The sequence below is a fragment of the Lacerta agilis genome, chromosome 2 (genome assembly GCF_009819535.1).
Source record: "Lacerta agilis isolate rLacAgi1 chromosome 2, rLacAgi1.pri, whole genome shotgun sequence".
NCBI classification, from domain to species: Eukaryota; Metazoa; Chordata; class Lepidosauria; order Squamata; family Lacertidae; genus Lacerta; species Lacerta agilis.
Genome location: NC_046313.1, coordinates 60,700,742 through 60,724,587, shown reverse-complemented (window position 1 = coordinate 60,724,587; position 23,846 = coordinate 60,700,742).

Below are 23,846 nucleotides of genomic sequence, written 5' to 3'. Positions count from 1 at the left end.
AGTACTGGGAAGTAATTTACAACGAATTAAAGAAAATACTTAAATATACATTTCCAAAAAAACCGGAAGCTTTCCTAATTGGTTTAGTTGGAAAAGAGATAAAAAAGAAGGACCAAAGGTTTTTCCTTTACGCAACTACAGCAGCAAGGATACTTTTGGCGCAGTATTGGAAATCAAAAGACTTACCTTCGGTGGGAGATTGGAAATTAAAGTTATGGGAATATTCAGAACTGGCCAAGCTAACTGGGAGAGTAAGAGATCAAAGAGACCAAAGGTTTCAATTGGAGTGGGGTAAATTTTTAGATTATATGAAAGACTGTAAAAATCGGTAACACTTTCGGGTGTCGGCGGAATTCTTGCACTAGGATGATATGTTAAGACAAAGTGAGGAAAATAAGTTTGTAAAATAAACGGAAATAAGAAAAAGCGAGGAAGTAGTGAGAAGTTAGAAAACCAAAGAAGAGAAGGAGGGAAGTCAGAAAACTCGACGGAGTTTTATGTAATATTGTAAAATATTGTATGTTCAACTTGAGGAGGATGATGGAAAGATGAATTGGAGATGGAAAGAAGAAAGAGTCCCTACCAGAGAGGAATGGCAAACTAAGCTGATGGATTATTACGCCGAAATGGCAAAACTGACCGGAAAGCTCAGGAACCAAGAAGACAAATACGTCAAGAAAGAATGGGACAAATTTACAGTTTATTTAGGAGACCACTGTAAGCAGATAAAAACATTAGCAGGATTTTAATAACACTTGTAATGTAACAAGTACTGTGGATAATATGGAGAGTTATAATAAATACACAGATCACAAAATAATATGCAAAAAATAATATGGTATGAGCTTTTGTGTGCATGCACACTTCTTCATATACACACGGAAGCTCATACCAAGAACAAACTCAGTTGGTCTCTAAGGTGGTACTGGAAGGAATTTTTTTTTATTTTTTATTTTGTTTTGACTATGGCAGACCAACATGGCTACCTACCTGTAACTGAAATAATATGCAGTTGAAGATGCTGACAATTGGACGCACGGAGGGGATGGGGGGAAGTCGGGAGATTCAGAGAAATCTCAATATATGGTTATGTATTTGGTACAGTTATAATCCTTTGTTTTGTAAAATCAGATAAAAACTATTTTCAAAAAGGAAAAGAAAAGAAAAGAAAAGAAAAGAAAAGAAAAGAAAAGAAAAGAAAAGAAAAGAAAAGAAAAGAAAAGAAAAGAAAGATGAATTGGAAAGGGAGGGAGAGATTAGATGGACAGGTTTCCTGAACCATTCTGCCTATATATTTAAGGACTTTACTTCTCTGCTAAACTAATGTGGGGAAGGCCAGGGAAGCATAAATTCCAAATGTAATGGCAACGCCCTATATTAGGTGGCACAAGATATGTGCATCTCAGCTTTCTCTCACCCTCCCTTCACTAATAATAGGAATCTAGCCTGTGCTCTCCATGAGAGTAGGAGGCATGCCATCCATTCTGAACAGGTAAGCAATGGCCCCAGGAGATTTGGCACTAAGCTGATGTTAAACAAAGCATCTGGGAGCCTGAGGCACTGCCGTTTGATTAACCACACATACCTTTGCTGAAGGATTAGGGGGACTGTATCATTGTGATGTCTGAATCTTAATTGAAATCCTTTGAGCTGTGCTCCCTAGTGTGTGTCAGGTTTGCAGGGAGAAGAACATGCATGATGCCAGTTTGCACTTATGGAGACAATCCATAAGGATCATCTGCAATAGGATTGTTGTTGTTGTTGTTGTTGTTGTTGTTGTTGTTTAGTTGTTTAGTCGTGTCCAACTCTTCATGACCCCATGGACCAGAGCACGCCAGGCACTCCTGTCTTCCACTACCTCACGCAGTTTGGTCAAACTCATGTTGGTACCTTCAAGAACACTGTCCAAGCACCTCATCCTCTGTCATCCCCTTCTCCTTGTGCCCTCCATCTTTCCCAACATCAGGGTATTTTCCAGAGAGTCTTCTCTTTTCATGAGGTTACCAAAGCATTGGAGCCTCAGCTTCAGGATCTGTCCTTCCAGTGAGCACTCAGGGCTGATTTCCTTCAGAATGGATAGGTTTGATCTTCTTGCAGTCCGTGGGACTCTCAAGAGTTTCCTTCAGCACCATAATTCAAAAGCATCAGTTCTTCAGCGATCAACCTTCTTTATGGTCCAGCTCTCACTTCCATACATCACTACCGGGAAAACCATAGCTTTAACTATACAGACCTTTGTCAGCAAAGTGACGTCTCTGCTTTTTAAGATGCTGTGTAGGTTTGTCATTGCTTTTCTCCCAAGAAGCAGGCGTCTTCTAATTTCATGACTGCTGTCACCATCTGCAGTGATCATGGAACCCAAGAAAGTAAACTCTCTCACTGCCTCCATTTCTTCCCCTTCTATTTGCCAGGAGGTGATGGGACCAGTGGCCATGATCTTAGTTTTTTTGATGTTGTGCTTCAGACCATATTTTGCACTCTCCTCTTTCACCCTCATTAAAAGGTTTTTAAATTCCTCCTCACTTTCGGCCATCAAGGTTGTGTCATCAGCATATCTGAGGCTGTTGATATTTCTTCCGGCAATCTTAATTCCGGCTTGGGATTCATCCAGTCCAGCCTTTGCTTGATGAATTCTGCATTTAAGTTAAATAAGCAGGGAGACAATATACAGCCTTGTCATACTCCTTTCCCAATTTTGAACCAATCAGTTGTTCCATATCCAGTTCTAAATGCAAACCCTTGACAACTGAGCTGTTTGACTCAGAGTTTCAATTATGCTTTTTGAAACCTTTTAATAATAAAAAGTGACAGAACATTTGAAACAATAAACAAAACATGTAATCTCCTTGGCCTTTCAATTTGCTAAATGAATAAATAAATGGGAAAATACTGTTCAAACACAGTAGATGGCCTCGTGCTACTGCAACATCAACCGTAGCCTTTCAGTCACAGAAATATTATGTGCCTTGCTTGTTAAATGCAGTTGAAAACACGAGGACACGTGTTCTGACACAATGAAGTTGCTATTACAGCTATTGTAGCGTTGTTGTTGTTGTTCACTCATTCAGTCGTGTCCGAATCTTCGTGACCCCATGGACCAGAGCACGCCAGGCACACCTATCTTTCACTGCCTCCTGCAGTTTGGTCAGACTCATGTTGGTAGCTTCAAGAACCATCTCGTCCTCTGTCGTCCCCTTCTCCTTGTGCCCTCCATCTTTCCCAATATCAGGGTTTTTTCTAGGGAGTCTTCTCTTCTCATGAGGTGGCCAAGGTAGCCTTGTAAATTTCCCAAATTTTGATGTAAAAGGGAGTTTTCCATAAATGCTCGACAAAATTACATTGTTGTTCTGCATATGTTCAACTTCAGTGTGCACTGTGAGATAATATCCTTGCTACTTGTCTGTTATTCCCTCTAATAATGCAGGTGATAGAAAGCCTCTCAGTTTGGCAGTGAAACGGGGCTTCCCAAAAATAAGGTAGTGATTTCTACATACTCCACTGTATACATCAAACAGTATAGAAATAGCTTAAAATAAAAAAAAATAAAAAAACTCTTGAGACAGCTTGGAGACATAGAAATATGTATGTTAAATACTCCCAAAATGGCCTGACAAAGACTTGTGAGCTTGCTGGAAGGGGAAGAGAAGAGGGAACGAGTCTGCTCAAGCCCACAGTTTCACTATGTAGCATAGCTGCCAAGTTTCGGATTTGAAAATAAGGGATCAGCAGTCTCACCCATCCTGGGGACAGTCACATGTCAGTGGTGGGCAGAGCCAGAAGCAAAAGTGGGCAGAGCAGCATTGAACGTGTCGGCAGCCGGGAAAAGCAAGCGGGCTCAGGCTCGGAGCGGAGCAAAGAGGAGGGCAGCCATGTGCTCCGCGCGATGGAGCCCCATCGTCTTCTTGTCTGATCCCATCAAAACAGGACAGGAAGCAGCAGCTGCTCAAAGGCAGCTAGGCTCCGCCCACCAGCTAACCCTATTGGCCGGCTGAGGGGCCCGGCGGCAACGGATAGGGGCTGATGCAGGGGGAGGAATACACCCCCTGTAAGCGTGGGAAATGGCTCCCACTTGCTTTGAGGGGCTGAGGCTTTTCTCTCAAAGTAGGCGAGGTCTTCCCACCCAGTCCCTGGCCAGCAGGGGAGGAGCTGCTTCCATTAAAAATGGGAAATTTAAGGGAAATAAAAAATAAGGGATAGCAGCGGGAAACTGCTTGAAATAAGGGAGAATCCCAGGGAAAACGGGATACTTGACAGCACTGCTATGTAGTAAGTACCCTAAAGGGTAAGGGACTGAGGTGGAGGGAATGTGTGTTTTGATTTTTTTATTTTATTTTATAATCATCTTTTCACTTTATAGGGATGCTTCAGAAAGGATGAAAGGAATAAGACATATTTTGCTTCACAGTAACTTCTAGCAGGGATTCCCTGTTCTGTGGAATGGCATCTGTGACTGTCAAGATATGAAAGGCCCCCACTGTCTGCAGTTTCCAGATTCAGGTGAAGACCTTTTTGTTCTGACAATCTTTCCCAGCTGTGTGAATAATGTGGAAGTTTGCAAAAGAACAATTCCAGGCCCAAACCCTCCATGGGAACACATCCAGCTTCCTTATATATTATTTGTTAAGGGTCTCTCATTGGCTGATGCCTCATTCCATGCAATGCTTGGAAAACAGCCAGTCCTAATAGTGGCGCAACAAGACGATTGTACATTACACAGTGCCATCCTTATAGAATGCTGTCACCAGGGAGGCCTGCCTGCCACCAACCTCATTGGCAATTCAGTGCCAGGCAGATATGCATTTGTTTTCCCAGGCATTTGGATGGCACCAATGCAATGATTATATTCGGTAAATCTTCTTTTTAATATGTTTGTGTGGTTTTATTGTTGTATTTTTTTAACTTGTAAATTGCTTTGGGACCTTTTTTCTAAAAAAGGGAAGCAATACACAAATTGAATAAACCTAAAACTTTACATCTCCCTCCCCCTGTTGACTGTTAACCTCTCTAGGTTAGGATTACTTCCATTAATTTTCTCATTTGCAATGATATGGCAATCACATCATTTATGACGTTGACATGTCCCTTTCAGTGGTCATCGTAAGAGCAACCAAACTCAAGTAGCCATCAACATGGCTGAAGATGCTGTGTTGTCTCCCTAAGGAAAGACAAAAGGGAAGTATACAAATCTAGATTAGATACAAATCTACATTTATTACTTTAAACCCCGAAAGGTCTATGTGCCAGCAATGCTGTCTGCTAAGCCTTTCCAGGACTGAACAAGACTATGATGATTTGACTGCTATTTAGCATTGATTTGCTTTTAAAAGTTAGCTATGCTGTGGATATTTGCAAGTGACATCACAGATTTTTGTAACAGCAATTAGCCTTGTGAGAGTGAAAAAGTAGACTGTACAGAGGGACCGTATTGAATGAAGAAGCTGCAGCACAGCATTGAATCTTGGCCAGTTCACTGATTAGGGCGGTCATTGTCCATTGCAGGTTGTATGAACTTTGTGCAGAGCAGATGATCATTCTCTATATATTTATGCTTGTGGGATGAATTCCGAGTTTTTGCCCACTGCATCTGACCCCCTCCCCCATCTGTGCCTGATCTCCAGACACGGTGGGTGGTATCTGCATAGGGGTCTGCACATGTAGACCTGCCAATGCACATAGGCTCTGTATGTGTGATCCATACTCTTGGAAAAGGAATTGATCATGTGATCAGAGCCAAGGTAGATTGGCATATAGGCACATGCAGGGTAAAGTGCTGAGGGTATGCTAGAGACCATGACTCAATGATCAAGGCTTTTTTGTTATTGTTCATTCTCACAAAGTTTGCTGCTGGGCATCCATCCATTCTGGAGCCTTTTCCATAGGAACTTGCTCAGTTTAACTAATCTATGATCAAGCCACTGGGTGGCAACAAGCGGGGGGGGGGGGGGAATGTTCAGCAACTTTAGATTTAGAAGAATCTATAATGTAACAAATGATTATGTTTCTTAAATCAGAGTCTCCCCTCCCCTTTAAATGGCGCGACTGCCATTTAAATCACAGGCAGCTTTTTGCTGAATCATACCTTAAACTTCTAACTTGCAAAATTCATGTCCGGAAGGACCGGCAAAGATATTAAATGTGGTGCTTGAATTAATAGAGTCTTTATTGATGCTAGGCAGCAAATCCTGAACTGGCTGCATTGCTAGGTGACTGCAAAAAAGACCAGAGTAACTTTGGCATTCTGGCCTTTATCCTTGAATCAACTGGTTCTGAATGTCAAGTTTTAAGCTATCTTATTTTAGACCTCAAATGCTCTTAAGTCTGGCAAATGGAACCTACATCAAAATCTACCTCTAGGCCACACTTACTATATTAAATTCCCTTCTTTGTGTTGTGGAAAATGCCAGACAGAAACAAACCCCAAATTGCTGGTTTGACCAAGATTCATAAGCAACTGTGATAGTTCGAGGACCTTTTGTATACGCAAACCTCATTCTCATTTGACTGTTCTCACACGGCATTTTCTAGCCTAGGGAAGGCTAAGCACAATCAGTTTGATAACATATAGTTTCCATATATAAGTTATATTAAGCAGAATGACTCACTTCATCCTCTGGTGACTCACACAACTTTATGGCAGGGTTACTTGCACTCAACTTACCTGAAGCTATGATTTACCTGTTTGTGGGATTTGGCAGTCCAGTTTTGTTTGAGGTTGTGATTTATTTATTACTGGTTGTAATAATGTGAAAATACATTAAAATTTATTTTAAGAAATACTTGAAAAGTGGCACACAAATTGAAATAATTATAAATAAATGGGGGAAAGCTTTTTCTACTGTCAGTTTCTGAAGGATTAGAAACTGGATCTTTAAAAGCTAAAAAACTAATATTTTAGAGATGGCCATTCTAACTGTGAAGCTTGACTTAAATTGCACCGCTGTGTAAAGCAATGCAGGTCTGGGTCTGCCTGGATGGAGGACATTTCAGATAACAGGGGACGGGAGTTATGTCATGTTTTAAACACATGCAGGGAGGGGGTCCTTGAACTAGACCTGGAAACAAACTGACAATGCAGCTGTTTTACAGCAGGGCTTCTATGAATTCTAAAAGGAACCTCAACCGGTAATCTGGCTGCTGCATTCTGCAGCAGTTGAAGTTTCTGAGTTGACTTCAAGGGCAGCACATTGCTATATTCCAGGCTCAAAGTTCCCAGAGCGTGCAGTACCAAGGCCAAGTCATCTCTGTCCAAAGGGGGCTGTTGCTGCTGAACCACCTAAATAGGCACTCCCCAACACTGAAGCCCTATGACCCTTCAATTGCACAGGAGCAAGTTAAAAGTGGGCTGTAGCTGCAGAATGAAAATGCTCTAAGAGACCCCTCAGCTGCCCTTTCAAAGGGTTCTTTTTTTCCTTTTTATTGCCTGTGGAGTTAGGATGAGATACATCTCACAGCATCCCTTTCTGAAATATTGAATTTTATATGAGAGGGATTTTATTGAATAGCCAAAGGCTGCCAATGCAGTAAAATGCAATATTTCTTTGACATGATTCTCATTCCCATCCACTTGCTGATGCCGCAGTGGAACTGAATACTGCATTGCCATGGTTGCTGCGAGCTGCCTTTTCTTTATCTGTTCTGGCTGTTTGGCTGAAACCCTGCGCGAGATAAGTTTTATGGCAGGGCACAAGCCTACATTGCATGCCATCATCCCCACTGCTGACAAAACAGCAGCTAATGTACAGTAGCATACAATATCAGAATTTTCTTTATCATCCTGGGTGGAATTCAACGCCATGCTATTACAACTGATAGACCTGCACAAGTGTTGCCATATGGAATGATCCCACCTACTTTAACCTAACTCCTTCATGGTCTTCTGAGGGTTCTCCTGACCCACCGAGAGCCAGTTTCAGGGGGATACATGGGGAAGAGGTGGGGAGCCCTGTTGTTCAAGCAGAAATCTTTGTGCAGGGCTTCTAATGATTGGGTCTGTTCAGTGAATCCTGCCCTCTATGCTTGGTAAACTTATTGTGGCGGGGGGGCATTCCCCCCCCCAAAAAAATCCATTCTGTTCTATTGTTCTGACGTTTCTTTGACTTTCTGTAGTTTGGAAAGTGATGGAGAAATGAATTGAAAAGTGTGGAAGACATGTAATACCCTAGAAGCAAATCAGGCTGAATGCAGGACAAACACTCACCGTCATATAACTGCCCCATAAATGAATCAGAATAAATGCCAAATAAAAACTGAACATAGTCTAATTTCTGTGCAAGCTTTGTACAAGAGAATCAAGATGAATGCTGAATAAGCAGGCTGTCTGCAGGAGCCCTTATAACATTAGCACACCAGAGGACAGTGTGGTGATAGAGCTTGTAATTTGCCAATAACCCATGAGTGTCAAGGACTTGGCAATTTGAGGTCTTACCCTGGAGTCATATGACATGGGCAGCTCCTTAGGCTTTTGGTTGCAGTTCTAACAGAGGGTCTTAAAGGCTTCTCTGAATCTAGCAGTTTGTATTGAACTATTCCTCATTCTTGGTGCCCGTTCTAGGACCTAGAAACATGACAGTATTTAGGAAGCTTGGGGATCATTCAGAGTCCATCCTCCCTAGGCACAAGGCACATCTTTGCACAAGGCCTCTGGGGGTGAGACAAGAGAAATGGTGTCTAACCAGCAGAAATGAATTAGTATCTTGTAACCAATGGAGATGGAGGAATTTGATTTTGTCTCTGCTCCAGTGGGATAGGCAGAAGGCCTGTTTCATCCAAGAAATTGCATTAGCAGAGTTGTTCATGTGTCTTAGATCAACCTCACTCTCAGTGTAGGAAAGGGGAAATAATGTTACTTAATAAAGAAAAGGGGGAGTATTAAATTGCATTATGCTCCCTCATGAATTATAAGTAGGAGCAATGGGGAAAATTCAGACATTTCAACCTGAGCATTCCAGGAGATTTATTTATGCCTTGAAGCTCTGCACCAGTTTCTCAGTGATGATTCCCAAGCTAGGGAAAGAGGAGAGGAGGGGCTGCTGCATGAGACTGAAAACAATAAGCAAGGCGTGTTCTTTAAAGGCTTAAATTCTCAAGCAATGTGAATATTTCTTTCAGTTAAAAGAGCAAGGTCTCTTTCGAAACTGGAATGAGTAGGAAAGAAAAAGGTCAGTCTCTGGAGATGCTGGCATCTCCCCCCCTCCCCCTGCGCACACAGAAGGCACCATTCATCTTATCACTACTAATCTCCAAAGTAAAGAATGCCAGCTGGTCTTCCCACAGGTACACAACCATGTACTTGTCAAGTTCACATACCCAAGGTTTGCTTTGAGGCCACAGGTGTCGCCTGTAAACATGACCAGGAGTGGGAAGGGTCCTGGCTCCCCCACCCCACCTTAGGGAACCTTCCTGCCCAGACTATATTTTTATTGAGCTATTTGCAGTTTGGGTTTGCAGATCCTCTAAAATGTTATGTTGAATAAAGTATAACTTTCCTCCCCCACCACCACCACTGCACTGTCTCCCAAGTTTCCTTTTGGCTGTGTTGGCAATGCATACAAATACTTCTTAAGAGGTCGTAACCAAATTTTGTACAGTATGATGGTTTCTGAGATCTGGATCCTGTTTGTATACAACTGGATGACTTAGTGTATACTGCATAAAGTATCTACCTTTCGTTTTGAATTTCCTTTTCCTATAGGGTTTTGCTGCAGGGCTATGTTACAACATATAGGTATGTTTAGCTGTTTTGTTAGACTCTTCTTCAGGGCTGAATAAAAGGTAAAGGTAAGGTAAAGGTAAAGGGCATGGTAAAAGGTAAAGGTAAGGTAAGGATGCGGGTGGCACTGTGGTCTAAACCACTGAGCCTCTTGGCCTTGCCAATCAGAAAGTTGGTGGTTCTAATCCCCACAATGGGGTGAGCTCCTGTTGCTCTGTCCCAGCTTCTTCCATCCTAGCAGCTCGAAAGCTCACCAGTTCAAGTAGATAAATATGTACAGCTGTGGCGGAAAGGTAAATAGCATTTCTGTGCGCTCCAGTTTCTGTCACAGTGTTCCATTACACCAGAAGCGGTTTAGTCCTGCTGTCCACATGACCCGGAAAGCTGTCTGTGGACAAACGCTGGCTACCTCGGCCTGAAGCAAGATGAGCGCCACACCCCAGTGTCACCTTTGACTGGAATTAACCATCCAGGGGTCCCTTACCTTTTTTTACCTAATCCATAGTCCACCAGACATTGCTGGATCACAGTTCCCACCTTGGTCCCACTGGCCAGGCCTGGTGGAAGTTGTGGTCAAACAGGTTCCCCATCTCTACTATAACCGTTGTAACTGACTTTTTAAAATGATCATTGTTGCTTTGTTTTGTTGTTAATTTCAATCAATCCTAGATCATTGTATCCACTGCCTTTTGTGAGCCACCTGAGGTAATCTATGCCCCCAAAGGTAGCATATTGTTGTAGACTCATTGCTGAGCAACAACATGCAGAGTTCAGTGGAGTGGGAGGCCAGCTAACCAGAAGTGTCTCTGAGGTGTACATGCCTGCAGGCAGAGTCAGCATCCAAAGTCAGGTCCAGTCCTGGTCTGTTGGTCCAAAGGATCAGGGAATCTGATGTTCAAGAGCCAAGATGAGCAGGAAGCAACAAGATAGAGCCATTAACCACAAGCGTTGTTACCAGCATCTGACTACTGCTGGAAGCTCTGCTTAAGAAGGCTAAAGCCAGCTGGTTCTCACCAGTGCCTTCTCCCCTGTCTCCTTGAAGGCTGATCAGCTGCAGATGGAGTCACTCCGCCTTCTCCCTCTTCAGGCTGCTGTTCAGCAGGCGAAGCTGACTCCTGGCCCAGGATTAAATAAACACAAATAAGCACGCAGTCTCTGATGAGACAGCAGGTGCCAGTAGAGTTGTTAGATTTCAGCTGCAGGAGGGGGAAAGTGGGGGGGGGGAGTGTTGCTTGTGTGCTTTGCAAAGGTTGGAAACCACTGTTGGAACCAAGTTACTGGGCTCGAGAGACCCTGATCTGATTCAAGAGGGCCCCTCTGAACCTCACATTCTTACTTTGTCTCTGTCACGGTAAGCTAGAGAGCCTGTTTGTATCTATCAACCACTAATGGAGGCATCATCATTAAATATTCATCCTTGTTTGCTTCTCCAGAAACAATAGCCTTAAAGAAGATTGCTTTATCATTCAGATTTGAAGGAAAACAAGCTTAGGCTCATGTAGAAGGAATCTTGGAAGCAATTCATCACTTTATCTATTCAAAACTGCCATAATTACCATTCCAATAATCTGAACAAACACAAACCCCTGTGTTGCAAAATGTGACAATCTACAAAAATGCAAATGCAACACGCTGGCTAATAACTGTTAGTAAATATATAATCGGTATGATGTCATTCAAAATATATGAATAAGCCACTTCAAAATAATATATATGTATCATACAAAACATCTCACAAAATATACAAGTGACTGCAAGTTGTCATGTGTATCAGAGTCAAACAAAGGAAGACGTCTCACACAAGTCTCAAAGGAAGATGTTTCTCTGACATCTCAAAAGGACAGTGCATCTGGAATTGTTCAACTGTTTCGAAATAAAGTCTTCATCAGCGAATAATTATCAATGAAATATTCATACTAGTGAAGACCATACAGGTGGATCATTGCTCACTGGATAATGTAGCTGCTGATGGGTTCCTAAGAAATCTGGAATGCTAGCTGCATAAGAATCTTCCATTTGTTCTTCAAGACCCAAGATAAAGGGCCATAGCTCAGTGGGAGAGCATCTGTCTTGCGTGCAGAAGGTCCCAGGTTCTATCCCTGGCCTCTCCGGGGAGGACAATGCATGAGACCCTGGAGAGCTGCTTCCATTCAGTGTAGAAAACACTGAGCTGGGACAAATGGTAACTTCCTAAGATGATGGGTCTTAAAACATATCCACAGTGGGGTTGCCCTCAGATAACCCACTGTACACACTTTCATTCTAACAGAGAAGTTCTAGGTGGCTCCTCATTCAACCAGATACAAGTCACTAACCAGCCTTCGGCTAACACAGCAGAGAAATGCATGGTCCAGGCATTGTCTGAATGATATCTAACGCGCACACAAAAAGAGGTATTCCTGGAGGAGGAAAAATACTGTTTTTGAAATGCACCTTTGAAAGATGGTGGAAAGACAGAATGTCCACTGCATGGACAGATGTGTCACCATGTGTGACAAAGTGGAATAATCCTAAAAGGTGTCCCTGAGACATCAATATTTGCACATGTGAGCAAACTGCTGTTAGCCACCATCTGTGGTCTCAGTCATTTTCATAGAAGGAACCACAAGGGACTTCTAGTCCAGCCCCCTGCAATGCAGGAATCTTTTGCCCAATGTGGGGCTCAAACCCATGTCCCTGAGATTAAGAGTCTCATGCTGAGCTATCCCAGCAGTGTGGCTGAGCTAGATCCTGTATGAGGAAGACGAAATACATAATTGACCCATAATCTATAAAGCTGATGAAAGGAGAGAAAACTCCCTACATAATTGGTATATAAATCATTCCAGAAGTGAGTAATGATACAAGGACAAGCCATTTATTTTAAGTATTTGATAGTTTATTCACAGGAAACACACCAGTTTAAGCTATATATAAACTCTTCTGCTGGCCTTTACCATTGCTAGGTGACAACTGGAGGCAGTTGATTTATTCTTCCCCTTCCCCTTCATAAAGCTTTGAAGAAAAAGGCAACTTTGGGAGGGGGAAAAACCTACATCCAATTAATATGCTGGGTGAAACCCTTCCTCCACTAAAATCCATGGCAAAAGTCCCAGGGCATGTTTGCACGATCATTTATCCTGAGATAACAACCCGTTAACTTGCTTTATCCCTAGGAATTGTTTACATGATCAAAGCATAAATCCAAGGTTAAACAAGTTTAGAGTAAAACAAAAGGACTGCCGTGATAATCAGAGGGTTGTTTCCTCGAATGCCTTGCAAGGTTAAACAGGGAGAAGTGTGCAGTGTTTAATTAAAGCGATAGCCAACATGTGCGACATATTTGCATTTCCCAGCATGGCTCTCATTGTTGTAATTGCCTGAATTGATAGGGGGCAGATCTGTGATAACTGAGAATGGCATTCAAGTTGTCAACTGATCACCATTCTGCACTTCTCATAGGAATAATGACGGGCGCAATTGTGAGCACATCTGGATCAGTCACTATGAATGTGGTGATCTGAGGTGTGGTTCTGGAGGGGGATAAACCCTAGGTTCATATTCAGTCTCAGGGCTGAACTAGACCTTATTTTTAACCTTTGTTGATGTGGTTGGAGGTGAGCCAGATTGGGACTGTGGATAAAGGAAGGAGGCCTTTAACTCTTTGTCCCTAAATCATTTCTGATCATAAGTGCCAGGACCTGAGATTAACACTGGGAAGAAAACTCCCTTTGGCACCAGTGGTATCATTCCTCCCTTTGTGAACACCAAGTGTGTGGGGTTGAGTCTATATACTTCTTTAAGTTTCCAAACTATCTCCAAATGCGGCCCTAGATAAAGCACATTATAGTAGCCTAGTCTGCATGTAACTCATGCATGCATAGCTGAAGCTGGGACCACTTTCTCTAGACGAGGTTGCAACTGGAATACCAAATTAAGCTGGTAAAAGGAACTTCAAGCTGCCATCACCATCAGCTGCATTCATAGATAATGACAAGTCCAGGAGATCCTCCCCCAAGCTGTGAATCTGGTCCTTTAGAGGAGTTCTAGTTGTCAGTCATCTTCAAAATTAGTGTCTAAAAGCAGTACCTCCACTTTATCTGGAATAAGCTTGTTCATCCTCACCCATCTCAAAAGTGATTCCAGATACCAGTTACAATGTAACCTTGGTATACAGTCAGCCTGGAATGGCTCAGTTGGTTAAAATGTGGTGCTCATAATGCCAAGGTTGCAGGTTCGATCCCCATTGAAGGGGGTTGGACTGGTTGATTCTCAGGGTCCCTTCCAACTGTGCAATTCTATGTTTAGTCATAAGTAGGCTCCAATGGCATTTACTTCAAAGTAAATGTGCCTAGACTAGGATTTCAGCCTAAAGAACATAAAAACAAACCTAGTGTGGGCAGGATTTTCTAAAGCATGAGTGATTTTGAACTTTCCTTGGGTATAAGCTATGAGACTGGGTTTTTTTTGGGGGGGGGGGTCCACATATAGAGTATTACTGGCTCTGAACTTGTTAATAGTCGTTACAATCTATGCACCCCAATCTCACAAACCATGTATTGAAGCAGGTTTATGAATATGCAACAGATGGCGAAGCACTCATTAAGACAGCCCAATAATGGTCTGAGGGCTCAAAATACAATTAAAGCTAAGCTGATCAATGTCTGAATGGAAGACTGCCTGGGAGGTTCCATGTAAAGCCTCCCTAAGCTTCCATAACAGAATATACACATCAGAAGTAATAAACAGATTTATCCTGCATGCAAAAAACAAAACCATCAGTTTCCCACACCTCAAAGCCATACCCTACAAAGACCTCTCTGTGCATCTTTCCAAGTTGAAACAACATTATTAAAGCCTAATTTACTGGAGTGAATCTACCATGGCAATTTAGATAACACAGAAGGTGGAATTTAGAATGCATTCTCAGTAGCAGATTTCTTAATAACTCTTCAGAAAGAAAGTTCCAATTAAATCCAAGAAGCGAGTCTGCAATAACAAACATAAACAAGGGGGGGGGGAATACAGAAGCAACCATTTGCTGATGAGACAGAGTTTTATCTAAACAGAATGTTGTTCAAAGGGTTCCCCCCCCACCTCCCTGCTTTCTCCCTCAGGCAGCAGCTGCTTTTAAGAATGTCTGTAAATGAAAACAAGGAGATTCTCTTAGCAGCAGCAACACGTGGAGAATTCTATAGAAATATGGCCTCAAGGCTGTTTATTTAAGGCATGGTGTGAAGCTCGCCCTGGCAGTTCATGAGTGCTATGCAGAAGACAGTCCTGGACAGAGGATGCCAGCCTAATGCACATTTACTTGGGAGTCAGTCCCATTCAAATGAGTGTGATTTACCCAGGGGTAAAAATAAAATAAAATGTTTTTATTAGATATGAGTGGCAATACCAAGAGAACATCTGGCCATCATGCAGTATTCCTCGTGAGCATTTATAATGGCTTTTGTAAAATATAACCAATATTCTTAAAATGTACTAGGTTATATTCAGCAAACATGTTGCATTAGTGCAAGGATTGCCACCTGTGCAATGGGGCATGCTCTCCTCTCCCCATTCACCATCCCCACCTCAATCATTTCTGGGTTTATCCCCAACCCCCTGGAGCATATTTGGAGAAAACAGGGAGTGTGGGAAGGAGGGAGGGAAGGAAGTCCCATTGCACAGACAGAAGTCTGTGTGCTAAGAAGATTATTTCATCGCATGAACCACATGGTCATTTTCCTATTGAAGCTTGACTCTATCCACCAACAAGGTCTCTGAGCCTTGCTTTGAAACTCCTCCCGCCATTCATTAAAGTGCTTGCTTTCACTCAGATCTCTCCCATCCATTCCCAGCTCCCTGAAGTCATTGTCTATTAGTAGGGCTGCCAGGTTGAAGTTGGGTTTAAAAATATAGAACTGTAGGAAGGGAAAGCAGAGATACTGAAATTGCCCACTGGCATTTAAAACCTGGTAGCACACTGAGCAGGCAGTCCCTAACCATTAGGGACATTGCATTTCTATTTAAATTGCTAGCTATTTCTAAATTTGCAGCTATACATTGTAAATTAGCACATGCAAATTTATGTTAAACGGCATCATCCTTTGTCCTCCTTTGTGGTGATGCTACCTTAGTATGTAGGTGCATAGTCCTTGTATAGAAGGTTAGGACAGTATCCTAATTACTCCCTCGTCATTCTTTTCACATAATGTGTCATTCATACAGGGCTCTTGAATGTCAGTGGCGCCTGAAACAGGGATAAACGGGGAAAACCAGTCAAACCTTCATAGAAATATAGGAAGCTGCCTCATCAGATAATTGGCTTATCTATCTCAACCTTCACTAGCAGCAGCTTTCCAAAGTTTCTAACGGGGCATTTCCAGCCCTACCTGAAGATTTCAGGGATGGTGCCTGGGACCTTATGCGTGCAGATGTGAAGCAGATCTTCTACTGAGCAATGATCCTTCTCCATTAAATGCTAGGCCTCAAATCTAACCACCCATAGCTGTCAACTTATCCCTTTTTTTAAGGGAAATTCCCTTATTCCGAATAGGATTCCTCGCAAGAAAAGGGAAAAGTTGACAGCTATGTAACCACCCATTGTCTGCTTTGCTTATTCTCTTCTGTGGAAAACAGGGAGTTCTTTCAGATTTATTTCTGTATTTGTCTCTTGCAGAGCTCACGGGTTCACCCTCATCCATTTTTTAAATTATTATCACAGAAGCACTACAATTATTCTTAAGAAGAAGAAGAAGAAGAAAAGGCTTTTGGCGTGGACTGCATTATCTTGCTGTTCTACATTATCATACCACCACTGGTAGAAGTAATGCCCTAAATTCCTTATCCACTGATTCTCTTTGTCTTTTTCTCCTTTACTTTACTGTAGATTTTATCAGAAACTAAAGAAGGGGAATTGGCTTGTCCACTGCAAAAGTAAAGACCAGACTCCTACAGAACGTTGCTTCCTCTGTTCCCTTCCCCCACAAATTGCCTGAGAACTCAGTGGTACAAACTTTGAAACATGAACCCAGAAAGGAACAAACTTTGTTGATGAGAATCAAACATGGCCAAGTTTTATCAACCACATTCAGGGCTGGATTTAGGTTTTATGAGGCCCTAAGCTACTGGAGGTAATGAATAAAGTTGTTGCTGTTTATTGTGTTGAATATATGCTATATGGTAATTTATGGACCTAATAGGCATCTAAAGCCATTTACACATGCAGAATGTAGGCACTCTATATATAGAAATGAGCAAACCAGTGATATTTTAGTGAGCAGTCAAGCAGGCGGGGCCCATTACTTACATCATAGGAGCCTACACAACACAAAACGCTGTTGCTGTATGTAGGTTTTATTTTATTTGTTTTTTATCTTATGTTTTGGAAATGTATATCCAGTTTTTTTTTCCTTTACATTTTTTGGGTCCCCCAAGCGAGTGGGGCCCTAAGCTATAGCTTGTTTAGCTTATATGTAAATCCGACACTGACCGTATTATTCAACAAAGAAAAATCTATGCTCTTACTGTTGTCGTATGACTTTTCTGAAAAATCGGACTTTGGCTATCTGGAAGTCCGGTTGCAAATGCATTGAATGCAAGCCCCCCCATGAAATCAATGGGGTTTTACTACCAAATGTTGTGTTTTGTTTATGCAATTGGTACTTGGTCCTACAATTTCATGAAGTTAGTTCATTCTCATTTGGGACCTTTGACAAGCTCCAGGGATTCTCTTGGTTGCTTTACAAAATAGGTGCCCAAGGAAAAGAAGAACCCTAAATATTTAGAATTGATGCTTTTGAATTATGGTGCTGGAGGAGACTCTTGAGAGTCCCATGGACTGCAAGAAGATCAAACCTATCCATTCTCAAAGAAATCAGCCCTGAGTGCTCACTAGAAGGACAGATCCTGAAGTTGAGGCTCCAGTACTTTGGCCACCTCATGAGAAGAGAAGACTCCCTAGAAAAGACCCTGATGTTGGGAAAGATGGAGGGCACAAAGAGAAGGGGACGACAGAGGATGAGATGGTTGGACAGTGTTCTCGAAGCTACTAACATAAGTTTGGCCAAACTGCGAGAGGCAGTGAAGGATAGGCGTGCCTGGCGTGCTCTGGTCCATGGGGTCACGAAGAGTCGGACACGACTGAACGACTGAACAACAACAACAACAACAAATATTTAGACTTCCTGTCAAGGGGCACCAGCCAGAGAAGATGTAGCAGCGCCCAGATCGCTTGCAAACTAATATATACATACACATTTTACAAAACACTTTCTTTCTACCTTTACAACATTTAGGGTTATTGTTTTTTTTAGTTTTGGGAAAGGGCAAGTCAGGGTGGGTGGGACATAAGAGAGATGTACCGTATAAGATAAAGCACAGTGTGGAGAAAGTGGATAGGAAATAGTTTTTCCTCCTGTTCTCCTAATTTAAGAACTCGGGGTTATCCAATGAAGCATACAAAGAAAACAGTTTCATGGTATTTAACTCCGAGTAGGCTTGCTAAGATGTATCAGATGAGTGTTGGAGATGCAAAAAGGTTGAGGGAACGTTCTTTGATATGTGGTGGACTGGTAAAAGAGTATTGGGAAATGATCCATAATGAATAGAAAAATATGTTTTAAAGTACTTCCCCCCCAAAAAAACCAGAGTCCTTTCAGTTGGGGATAATTCAGACTGAAAATCCCAGGTGTCAAAAAAGGTTATGTATGCTTGCCACTACTGCGGCCCGTGTTTTGTTAGCCCAAAAATGGAAAGTGAGCAAGGTCCCAACCAAAGAAGAGTAGCAACTTAAGTTGACAGAATATGCGCAGCTTGCAGACTTAACTTATACAATAAGAGAACAAGAAGAACATATGTTTAGAGAAGATTGGAAAACGTTTATGGACTATATGGGAAATAACTGTACAGCTGAAAACACTGGCAGCATTAAGATAAATTCAACAGTGTAAATAAGTTTTGATGGATGTAATACAGTGGTACCTCTGTATGTGAACAGGATCTGTTCCGGAACCCCGTTCGCATCATGAGCAGTCCGCATCCCAAGTGCCGCATCTGCACATGTGCGCGGCGTGATTCGGCGCTTCTGCGCATGCGCGTGATGTCATTTGACGCGTCTGCGCATGTGCGAACCGCCAAATCCGGAAGTAACCCGTTTTGGTACTTCCGGGTTCGGCGGGTTCGTAACCCGTGCCGAACGCAACCTGCAGCGTTCGTAACATGAGGTACGACTGTAATGGAATACTGAATGGTATAGTTTGTGTAAAATATGCAGGGATTTATGATATGCAAATGAACCATGGGAAGAGAAGAAGGGAAGTCATTGATATCTTAAGGATGTAAAAATGAGTACTTTAAATTGCAAAACAGAAAATGTAATTATATATATATATATGAGAAAGAAAACTATTTCACACCGCACATAGTTAAACTGGCATTAACTTACACAAACCATAGTGATGGCCAGCAATTTGGATGCTTTTAAATGAGGGTTAGGCAAGTTCACTGAGGATAAAGCCATCAACTGATGCTGCTCATGATGTCTCTGTTGTACTTCCTCTATCGGAGGCAGTCTGCCTCTGAATACCAGTTGCTGGGAATCAAAAGTAGAGAGAGCACTGTTGCAGGCTTCACATAGGTTGGTCCCTGTGAGAACAGGATGCTGGCCTGTTCCAACAGGGCTCTCCTTAAATTCTTGTGCTCCTTCCCGCCTCTCTCTCCTGGTTATTGTCACCCTGCAGTGTGTGGCATTCGTCTCTCAACAAGTGGGAGTGGTGACCTCAATAAGTGACCCAACCATGCAGTGCTTCATCAGAAGGAACAGCCTCTGGTACAATTTTTTGCTCATTCAGTCTCATCCCAGCTCTGAGCAACAATCTGCCAGATCCGGCTCTGTTTCTGATTTGATCTTTTCCTCCCCTTTTCTTCCTTTTTCATTTTCTGCCAGCCTCTTGTTTCAGAGGTGCGTCCCTGAGGAAATACATGTCCTTTGTACTTTTCTCTCTGTGTGCATAATGGAAAATTATCTGCATAATTTATCTTTCACAACATATTCCTTCCCCTCTAGCTAAGTGTGTGTTTTTTTTCTAAAATAAGTACACACACACACACTGTGTACACTAAGAGGCAACAAGAAAGCCTCTCCCTTCTGACGTTTCTCAGTCCTAAAATGGTAACCACCTACTGACTCTATTCCTTGTTCTCTTTTATGGAAAATGGAAGCTCCTCCTCCCTGTTCTGCCCCAGGCTCCTTTGTGTGTTTTCTAGTCTCTCGGGGTGCTGATAAACCAAATTAAATTCCTGAAGATCAACTCAACCTTTGGCTGGGCATATAGATGCAACCTACAACCCGCTGAAGTTAATGAGCTGCCGTGAAGGGCAAATGACTCAGGTAATGCCATTACATATGATGACTACTTCCCTGCTTCCCACACACAAAGTGTGCATTCTCACTATTGAATAAGAGTGCTGTGCTCATGATTTGGCAGACACATTACAGCATAGTCTCTGATCGAACTAAGCAAATTGTGTCATGCAGGCTAACCTTATCCGTATTGACTTAGAAGCATGTTCCACTGTGTTCAGTGAAGTTTATTTCCAATCAAGCGCACACAGAATTACAGCCTTATGATTAAACTAGACATTATTAACTTAAATTGCTTTGCTTTCAGTGGGATTTTCTCATAATTAACTTTAGCTGACTCTCAGCACTCTTCACAAGCTAGTTCCCAGGATCCTCTGCTTTAAAGGTATAATGCAGATCACCTTATTTGTGTTGGTTAAAAAAACCAACAACAACTGATAGCAGGACCCCTCTGTCCCCTCACCCTTCCTTTTCACAGTGTTCTCAGGATGTGCTAACCATGCTGTAGATGTATGGCATATTGCTTACCTTCTGCTGATTGGCCATGCCATTGAATACATCAGAGGGGGCAGTGGAATCAATGGGTTCACACACCCAATCCATTGTTGAATTATGACCCTCCCCACCCCAGTTATCTTGTTTTCTCATATAGCTTACCATCCTCACCTCCCTCCTCTGAGTTGTCTAAGTCTGTAGCAACATTTTTTCCTGGCAGTGTGCTGAAGGAAGCTTAAGTATCAAGAGCCAATGCTGAGTTGAAATACGCCCGGATGAACAAACTTTTCCATTTCTGAGGAGCAGGACACGATGGGCAAAGGGAAATGTACTAGGAGCCTGATATAATCAGATTAGATGTTATGAAAGAAATATATAAAAAAAGAACGAAACCGTGACACATAGGTGTACTTACTGGATGACAGAACTAGGCTGGGAGTAAATCGTTATCAACTTAAGTCGTAAAATACAGAAACTGGGCCTCTTTGGGGAAAATAGAAGTGGCACTTATTTCTGGTGATTCTTACAGGCTTCCACTTCCAGGTTTGATAACTATGGAAGATGTTGTTTCTTTTGAGCTCTCTTGTGGCTTTGAGTGTCCTTCCCAGCAAAGTAAATCACTCTCCCTCAGCAGAAGAAGCATCCGTGAATAGCAATGACTATGTTGCTTCTGTCACAGACTGTGGCATGTACGGAAATACTACAGTGCATGTCCTGTGGCATTCTGCCCCTTAATTTTGTATTAAATCATTTTTGCATGTCCTCCTCATATTGTGGGTTTATAAGGATCTAACTCATAATCAAACCTTCCTTTTCGATACAGACAAGCCACTCTGCATTTTTTAAAATGAAATATAGGCTAGTGGCAGCACAAAGTGGCCCAGAGCAGCTCGTTGGAACTTGTCCTTTGCTTGTTCCATTTGAATGCTATGTGTATTTCAGGGCACGTTCAAACCAGTGCTCCAGAACTGTGTTTTCTATATACTCAGCATGGAAACTATAAACCACTTGTATGTGAAAACAGGATCAAGCCGAGTGGAATGGACCCTTGGAAATTGACAATAAATCATCCAGCGAGCTCTGCAGTTCGTGAATGCAACCTGCCACTCTTCTTGTGTGTTAATAAAAGACTTACAATACCTCTTTTCACCATACCTCTTTTCTCCAAATGTGAGTATCTGCAAGGTTTCTTCTTGTGTTTCATGTACCAGCTGATCTCTTGGCTCCTATATTTCGCTAATGGGTATTCCCATTCATGAGAACGATAAGTAGTATAATGAGCTGTTTTTTGTTTGCTTGTTTGCTTGTTTGTTTGTTTTTATGAAACCACTTAGAAAACTACTTCGCACCTGCAAGCCCAGGTAGTTTTCTTCACATGACTATATAGGTTGGGAAAGTGCTGGTGTGCTTCCATCGTCTATGAAAAACATATCTTTTTGCAACAATTCCGATAGTTGCCGTACTGTAATAGTGATGCTTTATACTGTTTTGTCATTACGTTTTATTTGTGATGAAAAGCAGCCCAGAATGATTTTAAATAAATAAACAATATGGAATGGGAAAAGTCTTGCTGTGCGCCTGACAGTGCACGCATACAGCTGCAATTCATTTCCATGAATGTGGCTGCAATTTCCTCAGCAAACATGAACTATCCCCACACTTTGTTGTGTGCCTGTATGATATAAAGGTTGTGGTACCAGTGGTAAATCTGGTTATGAACTTAATTCGTTCTGGAAGTCCGTTCTTAACCTGAAACTGTTCTTAACCTGAGGTACCACTTTAGCTAATGGGGCCTCCCACTGCCGCCGCGCCATCACCACGCGATTTCTGTTCTCATCCTGAAGCAAAGTTCTTAACCCGAGGTACTATTTCTGGGTTAGTGGAGTCTGTAACCTGAAGCGTCTGTAACCCGAGGTACCACTGTATATATACAAGGAGCATTCACAATTGTGAAATGTGAGCCTTTAGTATGGATTGTTATTTTTCTTTTTCCATAGCAGGAGAATCCACTGTAACCAGCTGAGTCTCTCTCTCTCCCCCCCCTTTCTCTCTGCATTTACTAACCTGCACAATATGTTCCTGCTGCTGCTAAATAATTTGACAGCCATATGTAATTATAACAGCTTATCCTGTAGCAGTAAATCATTATTAAAAAACCAACCCACTCTTTGCAAAAGACATTTCATAAGCAATTAAAAAGAGCAGCAAGCATTTAAGACAAAACATAAATAGGTCGTTTTAAAATTCATGATCAAATAAGCAAGCTAAAATGCAGCATGGCGTCAAATCATTTCTACTCTGTAATCCTGTGTTTGGCTACTAACCCTGATGGATATGCTGTGCACGGGCAAGGAGGGCTGCATCACTCAAGCCCTGCTTCTGGGCTGTCCACTGTGAGAAAAAGATGCTGGATTAAATGGGCTACTGGCCTGATCCAGCAGGCACTTCTTACATTCTAATTTTGGGCCAGAAACATGTCTTTAGGATAGAGCATGCCGAAGCAGAACAATAGCCAATGCATTTCATTCTTTTCTTTAAAAAAAAATGATATTGGAGTCTGCTGTCTTGATCCAGGTACTCACTATGCCTGGGGAACCATAAATGCTGAAATATCCTAGGGTAAGTTGTCATTTCTAGCACCCAGGCCTATGCATGGAGCTCATGTTGCAGGACCAGAGACTGTAAGAACAAAGAAATCACTCCACAACTGCCATACATCTGGATTTTCCTGGACATTACCAGGATTTCAAAGGCAGAATTGATGTGGGGGGGGGGGGTTCCGAAAGGCAGTGCTTTAGGCAAGTAAATTGAAAAATCGCAGGGTTTGGGACTCTGTCTAAAAAAACTTTTTGAAATATTTCAACCCTAGAGAGATTTCACTTTCTTGGGTTCCATGATCACTGCAGATGGTGACAGCAGTCACAAAATAAGAAGACACCTGCTTCTTGGGAGAAAAGCAATGACAAACCTAGACAGCATCTTAAAAAGCAGAGACATCGCCTTGCCGACAAAGGTCCGTATAGTTAAAGTTATGGTTTTCCCAGTAGTAATGTACGGAAGTGAGAGCTGGACCATAAGGAAGGCTGATCACTGAAGAATTGATGCTTTTGAATTATGGTGCTGGAGGAGACTCTTGAGAGTCCCATGGACTGCAAGAAGATCAAACCTATCCATTCTTAAAGAAATCAGCCCTGAGTGCTCACTAGAAGGACAGATCCTGAAGTTGAGGCTCCAATACTTTGGCCACCTCATGAGAAGAGAAGACTCCCTGGAAAAGACCCTGATGTTGGGAAAGATGGAGGGCACAAGGAG